An 18,555-nucleotide genomic window follows, 5' to 3' on the forward strand; every position below is an offset into this window, starting at 1 on the left:
TCTTCTTTCTTTCCCTTCTTCTTCACCTCTCTCCCATTTCCCCATTCTTCTCCTATTTCCTCCTCTCTCCTCTCCTCCTCCTCTCTCCTCTCCTCCCTCCTCTCTCCTTCTTCTCTCTCTTCTTCTTCTTCTTCTTCTTCTTCTTCTTCTTCTTCTTCTTCTTCTTCTTCTTCTTCTCTTCTTCTTCTTCAATTTTCTCCTCTCCTCTCTTCCTTCCTTTCTCCTCCTCCTCCTCCTCCTCCCTTCTTCTTCTTCTTTTCTTCTTCTTCTTCTTTCTTCTTCTTCTTTCTTCTTCTTCTTCTTCTTCTTCTTCTTCTTCTTTTCTTCTTCTCTTCTTCTTCTTCTTCTTCTTCTTCTTCCTCATTGCCTTTGATAAAATCTTATCTCTCTATCGGATAGTGTAAAACATGACACTCCATAATCGACATGGATTGAAATTGATCGTGTTTAAAAGCTATGAATATGAAGCAGTGGAATTGCCCCCACATAGTAATCTCTGCCCCGATATGAAAGGCTATTGTAAAATTCAAGTTGTTAGCACTCGATAGCCCCCCGTTTCCATCCACCTCCATCCGTCCTTCCGCCTTGACATCTGTTGCATTTTCATTCATTCATTCATTCCAGTCTATTGCAACAGTGAGTTTTTATTATACAATGTATTGTACACGCTTCACTGCCGTCTTTATAATAGAAAAAAAACATTGTCCTGTTTAGCATTTTTTTATATCTTTTATTACTGTGGTTGGTGTGGTTTTTTGTTTGTTTGTTTGTTTTTATATTTATTTGTTTAATTATTTATTATTATTTTATTATTATTATTATTATTATTATTATTATTATTATTATTATTATTATTATTATTATTATTATTATTATTATTATTATTATTATTATTATTATTATTATTATTTGGAAGTAGTAGTCTACCCTCTTTACGCCACATTTAATATCAGAGTTGCTCTTACTTTAAGGAATGTGAACATTTCTTACTATGTTTATTTATATAAATGTTTCATATATAAACAGTTTATAAATAACACTATCGAACCCAGTAAAGGATAAACACTTGTTGATTTTTTTTTTTTTTTTTTTGATTTCTTTTTGCACTCCGGTTTTCCCCTTTTTTTTTTTTTTGTACTCAGGTTTGAAATGAGGACCTGGCCGTTAACAGCGTTGTCTCTGTCCGAAAAAAATTGTAGCATCGCCTAACAGGCGTCATGTCCCGTCCTAAATGTTAAATGTTGAAATGTTACAGGGACCTCTTGTAAAGCGCTTTGAGCACATTTAGTGGATATTGCGCTATATAAAAGCTTAAAAAAAGAAGAAAAAAAAGAAAAGGTTTAAAGAGATCTTGACATCTCTTCCACGTCTCTGCCAATGGTTTACCGCTTCATCGAGGTGGATAAACACACGTGACGTGATCATTGTCCATTGTCTCTGTGGTGTAATCGTGGTGGAACCTTCACGCTGTCACACACTGTCTATAGTCATGAATCGGCTGCTTGGTTTGATCACCCCTGTGCCAAATTACCCCCAGTCTATGCCATTGCTGGTGTTTGTGAATGGGTGCAGTGACGTGCTCGGAGAATTATTACGTACTTAACGTCTATGATATCTCATTCAATTATAATATATTTTTATTTTAATTGCCTGTTATTTTTTAAATAACTTTTTTTTTTTGGTTAAACGCACTTTATTACGGCCCGTGTCGTTATTGCATTCATTGATTCGGCAAAACATGTTTTTTAAACTCTCTCTCTCTCTCTCTCTCTCTCTCTCTCTCTCTCTCTCTCTCTCTCACCCCTCTCTCACCCCCTCTCTCTCTCTCTCTCCTTCTCTCTCCCTCCTCTCTTTCTTCCCCCCCCTCTCTCTCTCTCTCTCTCTCCCCTCCTCTCTCATATCTCTCTTTCTCTCTCTATCTACTTCTCTCTCTCTATCGATCTCTCTTTCTCTTTCTCTCTTTCTCTCTCTCTCTCTCCCTCTCTCTCTCTCTCTCCCCTTCTCTCTCTCCACAGTCAACATCATAACATGCATTGTTACGCGTGAAAGAGAGAAATCTAGCGGCGTGTGTGTGTGTGTGTGTGTGTGTGTGTGTTGCTATTTAATGTAGAGTGCCAGGACAACAGATGGGTTTGATATTGTAACACAAATACATAGGTAATATCAGAAATTTGAAAACTGGGTTAGATTTACGTAAACCTAACCCAGTTTTCAAAATTCTTATACTTTTGTCCTAAATTCAATACCATTTTTTCCTTTCTTCTAAATCATCGCGACATAATACCGTTTCGAGCTATTGAGTTACGAATTCTATCAAATGTCCCATTTAAAAATTAGTATAATTTCTATTTAACCTGTGCTTGTGACAGTTCTATTTATGGGACAGCGTGGATCATCGGTACATACGGTCTTTGAAAAGAGTCAAAAACTAACCTTTCACAATTCCTGTCATTTTGACGTCAAAGTCATCTTGTTTGGCATCTTGGTCACATCGATATAACACCGTTTTGAAGCGATGGGTCACATATTATTTATTGTCCGAGGTTACAAATCTATACAAATGAATCAAATATAAAAAAAACGCAATCATATAAACGGATTCTCTCTACCTATCTCATTTTCCTCTCTCTCTCTCTCTCTCTATCTCTCTCTCTCTCTCTCTCTCTCTTTCTCACTCTCTCTACTTTTCTCTCTATCTATATATCTACCTTTCTTTCATTCGTTCAATCGATCTATCTTATCCATCTAGTTATCTATCTATCTATCATCTATCTATCTATCTATCTATCTATCTATCTATCTATCTATCTATCTATCTATCTATCTTTCTCTTTTATTTTTATTGGTTTGCCTTTTCTTTTCATCGACTTGATTATGAAATCGTGAACAATTTTTTTGTGGTCGCGATGCCGTTTTGAAACCAACCCTATATTAAAGCGGTTTTTAATTCAACGGGGGTTTATTTAATTTATTGGAAGTGATTTTGTTGTCAACATTCCCGTACCATCGTATATCGGATTTTTGTCTCACATTTCCATATTGGACGTCCATATTAATATTATATTATACGGCTCGACTACTTGGGAAATGTGTTGATGGCACAATAGCAATTCAAAGGTATAATTTAGGCAGTTGCCATTATGGACAATACATTTACATATAAGTTCAAATCAATACAGGTGGAAGGAAACTACCAAAATAATCAAATAGATAAATAAATAAATAAATAAATAAATATGAATATAATCAGTAAATAGACATCCAAAAAATGGAAATTCGTTTACATAAGTGGATCATAAATGTATAATAAAAAGTTATATTTATCGACAAGTTAAATGTATAGAAAATAAAAATTGATCAAATATATATACAAGCAAATCATTTTCAGAACAAAAAATACATATATAAAATAATCAACGTCACTACATTGGAAAATAACATTAGTCGCTAATGAAGAAACAAGTGTGAAAGAGATATAATATTATATAAGGGTTCAAATGATTTAGCTTTACAGTATATTAGACGAGTTTTTGTGACATTAAAATGTAGATGCTTCAAGGTGAATCGTTGATCTTGTAAAGATAGCTGAATAATTTAACCCGATATTAGCCATCTAATTTACTTTCAGAGTGAACAACATTTGTTTTTTTCTATGACCTCGTCTTTTTTGCTGAGAGGCAACGGTCTGATCACTTTGTGTATATTAATCGTTGTTACATAAGAAATAGATTATATGTGAATTGGTCTACGCTTTGGCACGATCTGAGCTTTTGCTACTTAAATGAACATGATGGATGTATCTTGGGATCTTCTTTTATTATGTGTGGCTATGTGGTCTTGTGGATCAGAAGGTTCTGGGTTCGAGCCTCGCTCGGCGCATAGTTGTTGAGTCCTTGAAAAAGGCTCTTTACTCACATTCTCTCACTGTATTCATGTGTTAAATGAGTACATGGTCGTAAACAGCGTTGTTTATGTGGGGAAAAATTGTAATGTCGCCTAACAGGCGTCATGTCTCGTTCTACGTATTGATGTTGGCCAGGGACCCCTTGTAAAGTGCTTTGAGCACGTTTAGTGGATATTGCGCTATATAAAAGCTCATTTAATTTAATTTTAATAAGTAATACAGATGTATATTGTGACAATTTGGGTCTAACGCTTTTGGCAACGATCTGGAGCTTTGTGCTACTTAAGACTGGACACATGGGTAGATTTCTTTTGGGATCTTCTTTTATGGCCGTTTGAGCGAGTCCATTCGTCTTACTGTCCTTTGGGGCACATAAAGTCTAAATCTATAATCCGTTTTCTTTTTCAACATCTTGATTATTCTTTGCACTGATATGATATGGACCAAGTGTGTTGTAAATGCCTGTACGTGTGAGATTGAACTAAATTACAATCAAATAGAATAAATTAAGCAAACTGAACAAACAGCTTTCATCTGACCATTACACTATCTCTCATCTTCCTCCTCCTTCTCATCTCTCTCTCTCTCTCTCTCTCTCTCTCTCTCTCTCTCTCTCTCCCTCTCTCTTTCTCTATCTATCTATCTATCTCTATCAATTTATCTATCTCTCTGACATACGCGCGCGCGCGCACACACACACACACACACACACACACACATACCCTACCATACCACTCACTCCTTCCCGCTTCCTTCTCTAAAACGTGAGAATAAAAACAAACAAACAAACAAAAATAATAATAGGAAAAAGAAAGACGAAACAAAATAACCCCCCCCCCCCCCAAACAAAAAACAAAAAAAAAAACAAAAAAAAAAAAAACAAACAAACAAACAAGCAAACAAAACCAAACGTTCATAATACACTTTAATTCCCATCCACACCCACAGCTTCCATGCCATACAATATATGTAACCGTCTCAAAACGATATTCGATTATTTACATTGTGCCCAATATATAATTTACTGTCAAAATATTATGAAACTTGAAAGAAGTGTTTGTCTTGTATTGAGGTGGACCAGTGTAAATTCTTACGTGCGAATCACATGATATGTGACCTACGGTCGCAAACCGGTGTTATGCCTTGATGGTTTATAGCGTGAAACATTGAATTTCTATTTATAACTAAGGCACTTTTGTTAATTGATAATCGTGAGGTTTTGGGTTCGAGCCTCGCTCGGCACATGGTTGAGTCCTTGGAAACGGCTCTGTACTGCGGGTGGTTGGATGGGAGCATCACCCTTGAATCTTATACCTATGATGTTCGCATGGGTGTACGATCCGATAGTGATGTCGTTTCTTCTTCTCTTTACTAGCCTATCCTGCTTCTTTGGTTTGTGATTGTATTTTTGACAGGGGATATTTTTTTTTCTGTAAATCTTCTGCCTGTTTGTTCTTGGTTATTTATAATTTAGCTTATGATATCTTTAGGTTATGATTTTGATTTACATTTGTACTATTTTTGTTAGATTGCTTGTTTTTTTGTTTCAGCGGTCTCTCATATAACCTCAATTGTGTTGGAAGAGACCTAAAGCAACAAACAAACAAACAAAAAAAAACGGCTCTTTACTCAAATTCTCTCACCTGAGTACATGAGTACATGGCCGCGAACAGCGTTGTCTCTGTCCGACAAAAAAATGGTAATATTGCATAACAGGCGCCGTGTCCCGTCCTAAATATTAAATGTTGCTTTTACCAGGGACCCTTTGTAAAGCACTTTGAGCACATTAAGTGGATATTGCTCTATATAAAAGCTCATTAAAAAGGTTTACATCGAAATCACTTTTTATTATCTTGTTCACCCCTCGACATAATACCATTTAGATGCGATGGATCACATATTACCGTATACCACTCACAATGTTGTAAACTGGCCTGAGGCTGATTTATCTTTGATATCTCGACCTCCCTCCACCCGCCAAGCTCATAACCGTTAATGACTTATATTATATATCGCCAGATACGTAGTCGTGTCCTTTTAAAACGATGTAATTTGGTCTAGCCTTGACCCCGGTGAACTTCGTGACCTACCCGACTTGTCTAGATTATAATATAATTATATTGATATGCATGGCGGGATAGATAACGGGTGGACTTTGGGGTAGTCTGACTATAACTATCTATCTGGCTTGCTGTCTGCTCTCTGGTTGTACTCACGTGGGGTGGTTACTCACTCATCAACGTGGTCAGAATGATTGTGTGTGCCAAATTGTAAAGATGGGTGGACATTGGGGTATTCTGACTATAGCTATCTATCTGGCTAGCTGTCTGCTCTCTGGTTGTACTCACGTGGGGTGGTTACTCACTCATCAACGTGGTCAGAATGATTGTGTGTGCCAAATTGTAAAGATGGGTGGACAGTGGGGTATTCTGACTATAACTATCTATCTGGCTAGCTGTCTGCTCTCTGGTTGTACTCACGTGGAGTGGTTACTCACTCATCAACGTGGTCCGAATGATTATGTGTGTGTGCCAAATTGCATAGATGGGTGGACATTGGGGTGTTCTGACTATAACTATCTATCTGGCTAGCTGTCTGCTCTCTGGTTGTACTCACGTGGGGTGGTTACTCACTCATCAACGTGGTCTGAATGATTGTGTGTGCCAAATTGCATAGATTGGTGGACAGGGGTATTTGGTAGGAGAGATTCCCTACGTCAATTTAGAAACTGGGGTAGAAGGGGACTTGGGTAGACAAATAGGTGATAGACACGTGCGTTTGTGCGTGCATACATACATACATACATACATACATACATACATACATACATACATACATACATACATACATACATACATACATACATACATACATACATACATACATACATACATACATACATACATACATACACTCACACACATGTTAGAGAGAGAGAGAGAGAGAGATTTTTAATTCATTCTCCACCCAAATGGGAAAAGTACATATTGTATTATGAATATATCTCTGTACCTGACCGGATGTAGATCCATTGTATATCAGCGCATCCTGTGTTTTTATACAAATAGGACAACATTTGGCATTTTCATAAGAACGGTTCGTTTGCTGTAAGAATACATCCGTTCTGTCCTTCCCATCTCTCTCTCTCTCTCTCTCTCTCTCTCTCTCTCTCTCTCTCTCTCTCTCTCTCTCTCTCTCTCTCTCTCTCTGTGTGTGTGTGTGTGTGTGTGTGTGTATAACGTTGTATTCCTGTAAGTTTATGTAAATATGTACATTTGTATGTTGTGTGTAGCTCGTCATTCATGCTTGTGTTCCACGCCACCCGCATTGTTTAGTCTAAGACAACGCTCTCTTGAGAATTCCTGCCATGCCCGATGCATATTATTTGCTTACCTACCCAGGTAATGTCACATGACTTGCTGTCTGCAATACATTCTGTAATAGGTAGGGGTCTCGTTAGATGGATTTGTCACTTTCCATCAATCACTCTCTTTCATCTTGTCAAGCTTTCACAATAAATACGTTCCATAATAAAATATATTATTAGTGTTCATAGATTCCTTCATAGATGTTGCCGTCACGTTGTAATCATCAGAACATATCCTGGAGCGATGCTATTTCTTTTCACGGGTAATCTAATATTATTAACAATTAAAAGATCGAATATCATTCATGACTGCCTCTCTCTCTCTCTCTCTCTCTCTCTCTCTCTCTCTCTCTCTCTCTCTCTCTCTCTCTCTCTCTCTCTCTCTCTCTCTCTCTCTCTCTCTCTCCAATTGTCCATGATGCTTGTGGTGTGAATCCTTGCACCGTAACTGTTTAAATGGTCAAGACTTATCGCTATTGGTTCGACATAAAATATATCAATTCCATAATATACACGATAATATGACATGTAATACATCGACCCCCCCCCCCCACCACCCACCCACACACACATTATATATATATATATATATATATATATATATATATATATATATATATATATTATATATATATATATATATATATATATATTCTTGAACTAGCACTTTTAGACAGCACAAAAACTAATGAATATGTTAAAAGCGCTCTACCATGTACGAGAGACATGACGCTCTTATTGATATTGTTATTACTTTTATTTATTTATTTTTTTCGACCGAGACATCGCTGTCACTGTGAAGTACTCGTTTTACTCCTGGATAAGACAATGCGACTATAACAACTTTTCGCCGTCCAGCACAGCGAAACTGATTTCTAACCAAAAAACCACAACGCAAAGCGTATATAATACAGTACACTGCTTAAGATTCATTTAACTTTTAACATTCTAATAGGTTTAAGCGTAGCCTTCGTAAACTTATAGCCTGGCACTGACCAAAAAAAAAAAAACACAAATGGCGTCAAAAGACGAAGTCTTTGGCCGCAAAAGAAAACATCGTGGTTTTATTCAATAGTTTAACCAAACAATAACAAAGACCTGAGTGACGTTATCTTCGAACTATCTATATGATAATGATGGCTACGGTTTAAGCCCGCATTCGTTTTATGTTAGTCAATTTGGATATTGAAAAGGCTGGCGCTCAATTAATGTCTATATTATAACGGATATAGCTCGAATGACTGTACTGGACCCAGGCCAATATTGTACCTGATTGACGTGAGCGAAATGAGTCGGGTATCCATGTCGTGTCCGAGAGTATACGACAGACATGACAAACTCGTGCGTTGACGAGTAGAGATGACTCATTAGCATGGTTGTGTTGTCTTGTCTCTTCCATCCATCCCACCTGAAGGATTGCGTGGAATATGGAACTCCATCTAGTGTCTGAAGTATTTGTATTTTCTGCTGTTGGTTTCTCATGAAATATCTGACGCTTTGTTATACCTATTCGTAGAATATTATAATATAAAAGAACTCCATACGGTAAGCCTTGCAATTTCGTAATTGTTAATGGATGTTATGCAGCGTATCATTGACTCCCTTCATCGGGTGGTTGGATGGGAGCTTTCTACGGACATGACAGAATGGATTATGCCGACTGAAGAAGTGTGAATTAAAGGAAAAACACAGAAACGAGTCGTCTCGGCAAAAAATGTGAGTGAAAATTTACATTATATATTAATAATGAAATAATAATGGTATAGATTTATAGTGCGCCAAACATCCCTTCATCAGGAGGGCTCTGGGCGCATAACAAAGATTAACTTAATAATGAAGCCCTAACACAGTACACGAACAACGCTAATTATACACATAATCAAAAGAAAGCCTGTCGGAATAAGAATGTCTTCAATCGACGCTTGAATTCCTCTAGTGAAGACGAAGAACGTATCTCTAGTGGTAGTAAATTCCACAACCTTGGATCAGAATGCTGAAGGCGCGTTCACCAGCCTTCACTCGACAGCGGGGTGTTTTCAATTTGAGGTCGTTCGTTGATCGAAGCGATCGCTGTGGGTTATACCGTTCAACGAGGTTTGAGAGATATGCTGGTGACGAGCCCTCCAGGCATTTGAAAACGATAGTTGAAGATTTATATTTAATCCGCTGGTCCACTGGCAGCCAATGCAGCTGCTGTAGTAATTCGGGAGCTGCAGTTTTTCTGTCTTTCTGTAGTACAACGCGGGCTGCCATGTTCTGTATTTTCTGGAGTTTGTTTATTTTGTCCTTTGTTAGACCAACAAACAGTGCATTGCAGTAGTCCATTTTCGGGAATATCAAAGATGTTACCAATTTGTTGCACGTTTCCCTATTAATAAATGGTCTGATTGTTCTGATATTTCTTAGAATGCAGATAGCACTTGTTCTCACATTGTTAATATGTTTGTTCATAGACAGATCACTCTCCAGGTGATGCCGAGATTTTTGCTGATGTTGTGAGTTGTATTTTATCATTATCGTTGATTGTCAGTGCCAGTGTATATGGATCTGTCTTATTATTTGAACTAGCATGAATAAGGCTTCAGTCTTGTCGCATTTAAATTTTATCTATTTGCAGACATCCATCTCATCACATGGTTGATGCATTGTCGTAAACAGTTATCTTTGAAACTATATCGGATTGCAAACACATGCTATATATCTGGGTATCGTCGGCGTACATATGGTAAGCGAGAGAATGTTGCTCTAAGATTCTCACAACAGGGGAAGTGTAAAGTACAAAAAGGACTGGACCTAAAACGGATCCTTGAGGTACACCAAAATGAAGGTCACGCTCTGACGAAGTTACTTCCCCAATTAAAACTGATTGAGTTCTTTGAGTAAGATATGATGCAAACCAGTTTAGAGCAGTGCCCGATATGCCGAAAGTAACTTATAGCCTTCGAAGTAGTATGGCATGGTCGATGGTGTCAAAGGCCGCCGAAAGATCGAGAAGACTAAGGATGGTGGTTTTTCCTTGATCAATAATTTGCAGCAAGTCATTTGTGATTCTCATCAATGCTGTTTCTGTGCTATGATTTTGCCGATAGGCCGATTGAAAGCACTCATCGAGGTTATTATGTTTCACGTGACAAGAAAGTTGTTTTAGTACAATCTTTTCTAGAATTTTGGAAATGAATAGTAGATTTGATACAGGCCTAAAGTTTTTAAAATTATCACTGTCAAGTCCCGCTTTCTTCAACAATGGCTTCACCAATGCTTTCTTGAAGCTTTCTGGAACAACTCCCTCCCTTAATGATTGATTAATCAATTCAGTGATGTAAGGTGCAAGTTCATCAATACACTCCTTCAAAAGGGATGTTGGTAAAGGGTCGAGCCTACATGATTTGCTAGGACTAGAGAGAATCGTTTTCTTTGTGTCATTTATTGAAATTTCTTTGAAAGATGTTAAGGGTTCACCATAAAAAGAGGTATATTCTGCTTCTGTTTCGTCTGTGTCAAGTTCACTCCGTATCGTTGTTATTTTATTCATGAAATACTCTACAAAGCAGTCGCGAGTTGCTTGTCGTCAGTGTGGTGTGGCAGGCTTGTTTTGATCTCTTTGCCTAGAAGCTTATTTGAGATTTTATAAAACTCCTTCGGACTTTTTGTTATCAACTTTATCAAGATAGTAGATACGCTTTGCCTTAATTGTCGCCTCTTTGAGTCTATGTTTGAATGATATGTAAGTTTCCTTATCAATTGTCAGGCCAGATTTTTTCCATTTCTTCTCCGCTTTTCTTTTCTCTTTCTTTATACGTTTTACCTCCAAATTGTACCATGGTGATTCTTTTCTGATGTTCACAGATCTTGTTGTGAGAGGTGCGTGCTTATCCATAACACTAATAACTGCTTTATCAAAATTGTCACCAGTCACTTCTTTCTCACAATGTGTAGTTAGAGAGTGAGAGAGGTCCGCTTTAAATAGTTCTATGTCAATTTTCTTCAAATCTCTCGAAACAACTATTTTTTTTGTTTTTGTGTCGTGTACTGTCCCCCCTCTGATGCCAAAAGATATTAAATGATGGTCTGAAATGCAAAGATCATCTACATTGATAGGTGTCGCTAGTTGCATGTCAACGCTGGTCAATACCCAGTCAATAATGTGTCCACACCGATGTGTCTTTTCATTGACATGCTGTGTCATGTGATGAGACGAGTAGTTTATTTATATTTCTTATATCCGGTGTGTCTCGATCAAAGTGTAAGTTGAAATCTCCAACAATAATATTTTTCTTTGACTTCATGTCAAGGCGAAGAAGGAAGTCCTCGAATTCATCAATAAATAGTGATGTTTTTAATCTATTTTTTGCACTGGGTGGTGGCCTATATATTGAATGAAGCTTGACTGAGTCATGTTTAAAATCAATGACCATTCCTACCGATTCGAATGCCGAAAAATTGTTGACATGATTAAATCTAATGGTCAAATTTGACCTATAGACCACTGCAATTCCTCCCCCTCTCCTTCCTTTTCTCGGAAATGACTGAGTTGTATGTGTGAGTGGTGTTAAATCCGACACAATTGCTTCATCCCCATTCTCCTTTAACCATGTTTCAATTATTATTAGAATGTCAATAGATCTCTCCTCAATCATATGTTTAATGTCTAATGTTTTATTGCGGCAAGACTGGGCGTTTATTGTCGCCACTTTTAAAATTGGAAGTGATTTCTTTTCACTCATAAGTGGTATAATTGTCTGTGTGGTAGGTGGCCGTGGTGTTTTATTTTTAGGGGTGGGCCGATGGCCACACTGTGTTGGGATGGCCCTTTGTTTTCGTATCCCTCCTCGACTCAATCGATGTTTCGGTTCACTTGTTTCAACACGGTGTTTGTATTCGCTTTCATAATCATAACAATAATTATCACTTTCATGGTGTAAAATGTATTCAAGACAATCGTTGGTTTTCGTAAGACTTGTCATCGCGGTGGACTGTATGGTGACGTGTGTTCATTTTCTAGATTCATAATACTGGGCATCGATGTTAGAGCACAGTGAACACTTGTAGTAAAATAAATAAACAACTTTGTTCATAAAATAAAACACTTGAAATTATTAAAATTTAGCATAAAATTCACGAATGATACACAAGTCCTTTGATAAAAATAAGAAATAATTATATCACTCAGAAGACTAAAACGTCACAATTCGATTGGTATAAAAATCCAGAATTGAAAATGTGAATAAACGCTAAAATAAATAGAAAACACAGAGCAATTTGAAACGTGTCGGCCTGTAAGGCGTGTTACAATAATATATTAGCTCTAACCACCATTATCGAGCACTTTCGTACCTACAAGTACCCACCAACACTCATAAATATATATATATATAATATATATATATATATATATATATTATATATATATATATATATATATATATATATATATATATTATATATAATATATTATATATATTTATATATATAATATTAGTTTTTGATTTGTGGTTTGTTGGTTTGGTAGGTAATTTGCATTCCTTCACCAATACCAACTCCCCACCAGAGCCCTTCGAATCCTGTTCTTGATTTTCGGCATGACAGAACCTTTTAGGTCTGGTTGACTGCCTTCCCTGGCCCTACACGTATTATTTGTAATATCTAACTGTCTATTTATCCCCCAGACCACACCTCCTCCCCAAACACTCCCTGTAGTCCCTGTAGCCCCATTCACTTTATCCAGGACCCGACTCTCACCGTTCCACGTCCAACATTCCTTTTTTTAAAAATAAAACAAGCCCGTGTTTATTTCCACCCCAATAATGCGCAATATCCATTAAACGTGCTCAAAGCGCGTTACAAGGGGTCCCTGACCAACAGCAACACTTAACATGTAGGACGGGACATGACGCCTATTAGGCGATATTATACTCTTTTCGTACAAAGCCAACGCTGTTAACAGCCAGGTACTCATTTTACACCTGAGTATGGTGAGAGACTGTGAGTAAAGAGTCTTTTCCAAGGACTCAACTATGCGCCGAACGAGGCTCGAACCCAGTACCTTCCGATCCGAAAGCCGACTGTCATACCATAAGACCACATAGCCGCAGTATCCTTTTTAATAACTAAAAGGCTGTTTTTATTTCCTCCCCAACTGACAAATTCCCTCTCCGCGTTTTGATTTTAACAACAGACCATGTTGTCACAAAGAGAACAAGTAAATAAATGCGATGCGGCTCTGGTTTCGTTCAATCTTCTCTTTTGTGGAAATGGTTGGAAGATATTGATATGATGCCAGATTAGAATGGAGTCAAATGCCGCTTGTAAAGGGCTACTATAGTATGCGTAGATATAGTAGTGGTGTAGACATACATACATACAAACGTACCTCGTGGATATGAGAGCTAATGCCACCACCGGTCCTAGCCTACCTGGTCATGGGTTTGTGAAGTGTTGGGAGGAAGGACAGTTTATTATAGGGATTATCGTCGTATCAACCAGGCGATGGTACTTCACAATCTTGTTATTATATTACATTACAGACTTGCATGGCTTGTTGAAGGAGGAACATTGAACCGCGTTGTGTGTTGATGTGCTGGTGCAATGACATTTATTTATTTACAAAAGAAAAAGAAACAGGAATAATATCTCTTTTATCTCTCGCTCACAGTCATACACACTCTAACCCCCCCACCCCCCCCCCCCCCCCCCCCTCCCCCACCCACCACACACACACTCCCCCCCCCCCTCTCTCTCTCTCTCTCTCTCTCTCTCTCTCTCTCTCTCTCTCTCATATCTTTCTATTTTCCTCTTTTCCCCGCCTCATTCTCCCATACACACGGCAGAGAGAGAGAGAGAGAGAGAGAGAGAGAGAGAGAGAGAGAGAGAGAGAGAGAGAGAGAGAGAGAGAGAGAGAGAAAACCGGTTGGATCTTATCAGATTTCCACAAGGTTAAAGAAGTTCTCTTTTTGACAGTATGATCGTCCATTATCTTCTCCATCAGAAAAAAAATCTTACCTTCTCTTCTCTGCTCTCCTCTCTCTCTCTCTCTCTCTCTCTCTCTCTCTCTCTCTCTCTCTCTCTCTCTCTCTCTCCTCCCTCTCTCTCTCTCTCTCTCTCTCTCTCTCTCTCTCTCTCTCTCACCATTCCCATTTCAATGTTATCACGATATCAAATTTGATACTGACACGTTCCCAGTTCCCACGACTCCACGCCACAACACACAGCAGTAGAAAGGTGTAAGACGATACATATACATAATATATCACTATTATTATTGTTGTGTGTGTAATTGCCTTCATAAACACCATCTTTCGTCGCCAGGTCTAAGTTCTTCCACCAATAAATTTTATTTCTAACCTTCAAACACCCCCTCCTCTCCTCCCACCACTACCGTTATCACCTCTATTCTTAACATCCTTGTAATTGTACTGCACTGAATCAACCCTTTTACTCATACTCATAAATTGTCAAGATTATCAGTTCATATATGATTTGAACTGAGTCGCTTGCATATTGTCTTTAAAGCTATGGTATTCAAACTGGAGTCTGCGAAGCCGATTTAATGGGGGTTTTTTTTTTTTTCTTTTCTTTTTTTTTTTTTTTTTTTTTTTTTTTGGGGGGGGGGGGGGGGGGGGGAGCAGGTCAATTCTACTATAATTGAAACAGGATTTTAAGACTCGTGATAGATAAATGGTAATTTATTTCGTTCACTTGTTTAAAAACAAAACAAAAACAAACAAAAAACAAAATCATAAACATCCAACAAATTGCTACAAAAGCTGATTACTTTTGAATGATATCAGCTTTTTCTGGAAATGAAGAGCTGCGAGCTGAATCCTGCATTTCTGTGTCTAGACTAGGAGTTGCCGAACTGATGGACGGTGTCAACTTTCACCGATGATTGGAATTTTCCGAAACGTTTGAGTGGCAAACCAGTAAGAGGAGACATTGGGTGGCTGCGATCGGCTTCGGTCGAGGAGCTGTCTAACGGCAAGTGCGCTTCATCGGTGGGGTCTTTCTACCTGTCCAACATGTACCCGCTGTGGGCAAGAACCTGAGACGGCAGAGCATCTAGTCGAACGGTGTGTTGTGACGATGCTACCCGGCGGGTTTGCGACGGTGCACGAATGCGGACCAGACTTTGCTGATTGGGTCGATCGTCATAACATAGTAGTGTGAGAACCATAAGAGGCTGCTGCCAAAGTGTTAAAGTGGATTTTGTGCTCTCTTTCCCTCTTTCTCCCTTCTTGGATGCTTCTATCTAAGCACTCCTGAATGCCTTCATCTTATTTATTGTTCGATGTGACCTCAGATAGTCGCTAACACGGACAGTTGTTTTCAAAAAGAACAACAAAACACAAACACATGCGCGCGCGCGCACACACACACACACACGCACACACACACACATACATACATACTCACATACACTTACACACACCTAAAGAAGCTAACATAAAAAAATAAATAAATAAAATAAAAACGAATAGGACTGACAAGTTGTCGTTTTTTGTTTGTTGATTGGTTGGAAACACAGTGCAGTCGTCCATGCCAGCAGCAGCAGCAGCAGATGCGCACACTGTCGACATTGCACAGTCCGCGTGGCTTGTAATCTTTTCTGTCATCTAGCCCACCTGAGGTCGAATGGGTGCCTGCTGCGTCCCGGTAATATGCACCTAAAACTAAAAGATTGTGTTCCAAGTTGTCAAGATGGTGGTATGCAATGTACCAAATCTGCTCGTTACCCCTGATAATGTCAAGAGCAACGAAGGGCTAACCTCAGAGATTGTTTTGGTTTTGGTTTGTTTTTTTTTTTGTTGTTTTTTTTTTGTTGTTGTTGTTGTTGTTTTGTTTTGTTTTTTCTTAAATAGAAGTGTAATTTTTATTGGTAAAACATAGTAAAAACCCAAAAGGTTTTAAAGAAAATGAGTCCTGTAATTATGGCTTTGTTACGGTTTTTAGCGTGAAAGTGAAAGTAACCGACAGACAGGGTAAACAAATAGAAAAAGAATTGCTTTTCACAATATGAATAATAGGAATATGGTTGGTTTGCCGATCATGGGTTCTGACAGTTGGGTCGATGGACAAGTCTGAGATATAACGACTGGAGTCTGTGTTATATGCCCATTGGTCTGATGCTCTATAGATTGAGTAACTGAGCCCCTGGACGGCTTTAAACAATATTGAGCACACACACACACACACACACACACACATATATATATATATTCTTAGAAAAACATTTTAAAATGAGCTTTTATATAGAGCAATATTCACTAAATTTGCGCAAAGCGCTTTACAAGGGGCCTGGCCAACAGCAACATTTACCATTTAGGACGGGACATGACGCCTGTTAGGCGATGTTAAAAATTTTTTTGGGACAGAGACAACGCTGTTACGGCCAGGTACTCATTTTACACCTGAGTAATAATAATAATAATAATAATAATAATAATAATAATAATAATAATAATAATAATAATAATAATAATAATAATAATAATAATAATACTTTATTGCATCCCAAAAAGGAAATTTTTTGTACAGACGTGTTATAATTTACACATAAGATAAAAATACAATGGAAATAGGATGTATATATATAAAAAAGGAGCAGCTCTATAACCAGAGCTGCGCTTTATAATATGAATAATTTCAACACTGTAAAATAGTTAAAACTGTCACTATAAATTGAAAATTGAAAAGATTGCAAAACAAATAAATTAATAAATTAATATTTATATTTTTAAAAAGTAAAAATGAGAAATAATTATATAAAATGATTATTGCTTGTTGTTATAAAGCCTAATACTGGACGGCAGAAAAGATTTTCGGTGTCTCTCTGTTTTCGTTGAAATAGAGAAAGGGCGACCACTTCTTTCTGACATAATAATTGATGGTCTTAGTGGATGATACTGGTCATTTAATATTTTAGTTATTTTATTTATACAAAATTTCTCGTATAAAAGATCTACATCGTCAACATCATTTATATACGTTTAATGGATTTTTTAATATTTGAATTTATTTTGTTCCTTTCCACTGCTAAGCAATTGCCTCCCCAAGCTGTTATACAAAATGACAAAACACTTTCGATTACTGCTCTATAAAATAATGTGCAGAGGGTTTTATCTATTCTAAACTGAGAGAGTTTCGATAAAAAATATGTACGTCTGCACATCTTATGCCTAATTATTTTCAAGTGTTCATCCCACTTGAGCCTGTCATCAATCGTTACACCAAGGTATTTGTAGTGAGGAACTCGCTGGACGAATTGGTCCTTTAATTTTAACGGTTCCTTCACTCTCCTAAAGTCAATCACTAGCTCCTTTGTCTTGCTTATGTTAAGCTCTAGGTGGTGGGCATCACACCAAGACACAAATCTATCAATTTCTTGCCTATAAGCCACTTCGTTGCCATTTGTTATGAGGCCTTGAAGAGCGGTGTCATCTGCAAACTTTATTAAAGGTACACTCAGGTTTTGACTTCTACAGTCATTCTTGTATATTGTGAATAATACAGGGGACAATACACAACCTTGAGGAGCACCAGTATTTGTAGTTATACAGGAAGATTTGTTTTGCCCTAATTGAACATATTGTGCTCTCTCCGTAAGAAATTCGAGCACCCAAGCAATTATATACTTGTTTAAATTCAGACTAGTCAATTTTTGAACAACCAACTGAGGTTGCATTGTATTGAACGCTGAAGAAAAATCTGCAAAAAGCAATCTGCAATAGCTCCTAGCGTGATCTAGATGCCTGTAGATGTTGTTTGTAAACAGCAAAATGGCATCCTCTACGCCACGTCCTGGTTTGTAAGCAAATTGATGACTATCACTCAATGGCATAAACTGATTCCTAATTTTAACAAGAACAAGTTTTTCTAAAGATTTCATGACTATTGAAGTCAGTGCAACAGGTCTGAGGTCGTTCATAGTTTCAAGTTTTTCTTTTTTTGGAACAGGAATAATTTTTGAAGTTTTCCAAATTTCAGGGATTGAAACGCATTGGAGGGACCAGTTAAAAATATGTGTATAAATGGGGGAAAGCTGGTGGGCACATTCTTTTAATACGGCGAGAGAATGTGAATAAAGATCCTTCTCCAAGGACTCAACTATGCGCCGAGCGCGGTGCGAACCCAGGACCTTCCGATCCGAAAGAGAGTGTCATATCACTAGACCACATAGCCACACAAATATCCTTCTTCAACACATGGAAGACGAAGATGATTAGTTTTGAGTGTTTTGAGGTACATCTCTGAAGGATACAACCTTCTCTGTCGAGGCACTTTGTCTATA

General features: G+C 37.7%; 1 protein-coding gene across 15 annotated transcripts in view; it reads left to right on the forward strand.

Moving 5' to 3' along the window:
- Positions 1–18,555, forward strand: part of LOC144973749 (uncharacterized) — a 98,943-nt gene that overhangs the window by 23,019 nt on the left and 57,369 nt on the right. The gene's annotated exons all lie outside the window — the stretch shown is intronic.

This window comes from Berghia stephanieae, chromosome 5, assembly GCF_034508935.2.
Source record: "Berghia stephanieae isolate SIO BIC M18660-M18661 chromosome 5, UCSD_Bste_1.3, whole genome shotgun sequence".
NCBI classification, from domain to species: Eukaryota; Metazoa; Mollusca; class Gastropoda; order Nudibranchia; family Aeolidiidae; genus Berghia; species Berghia stephanieae.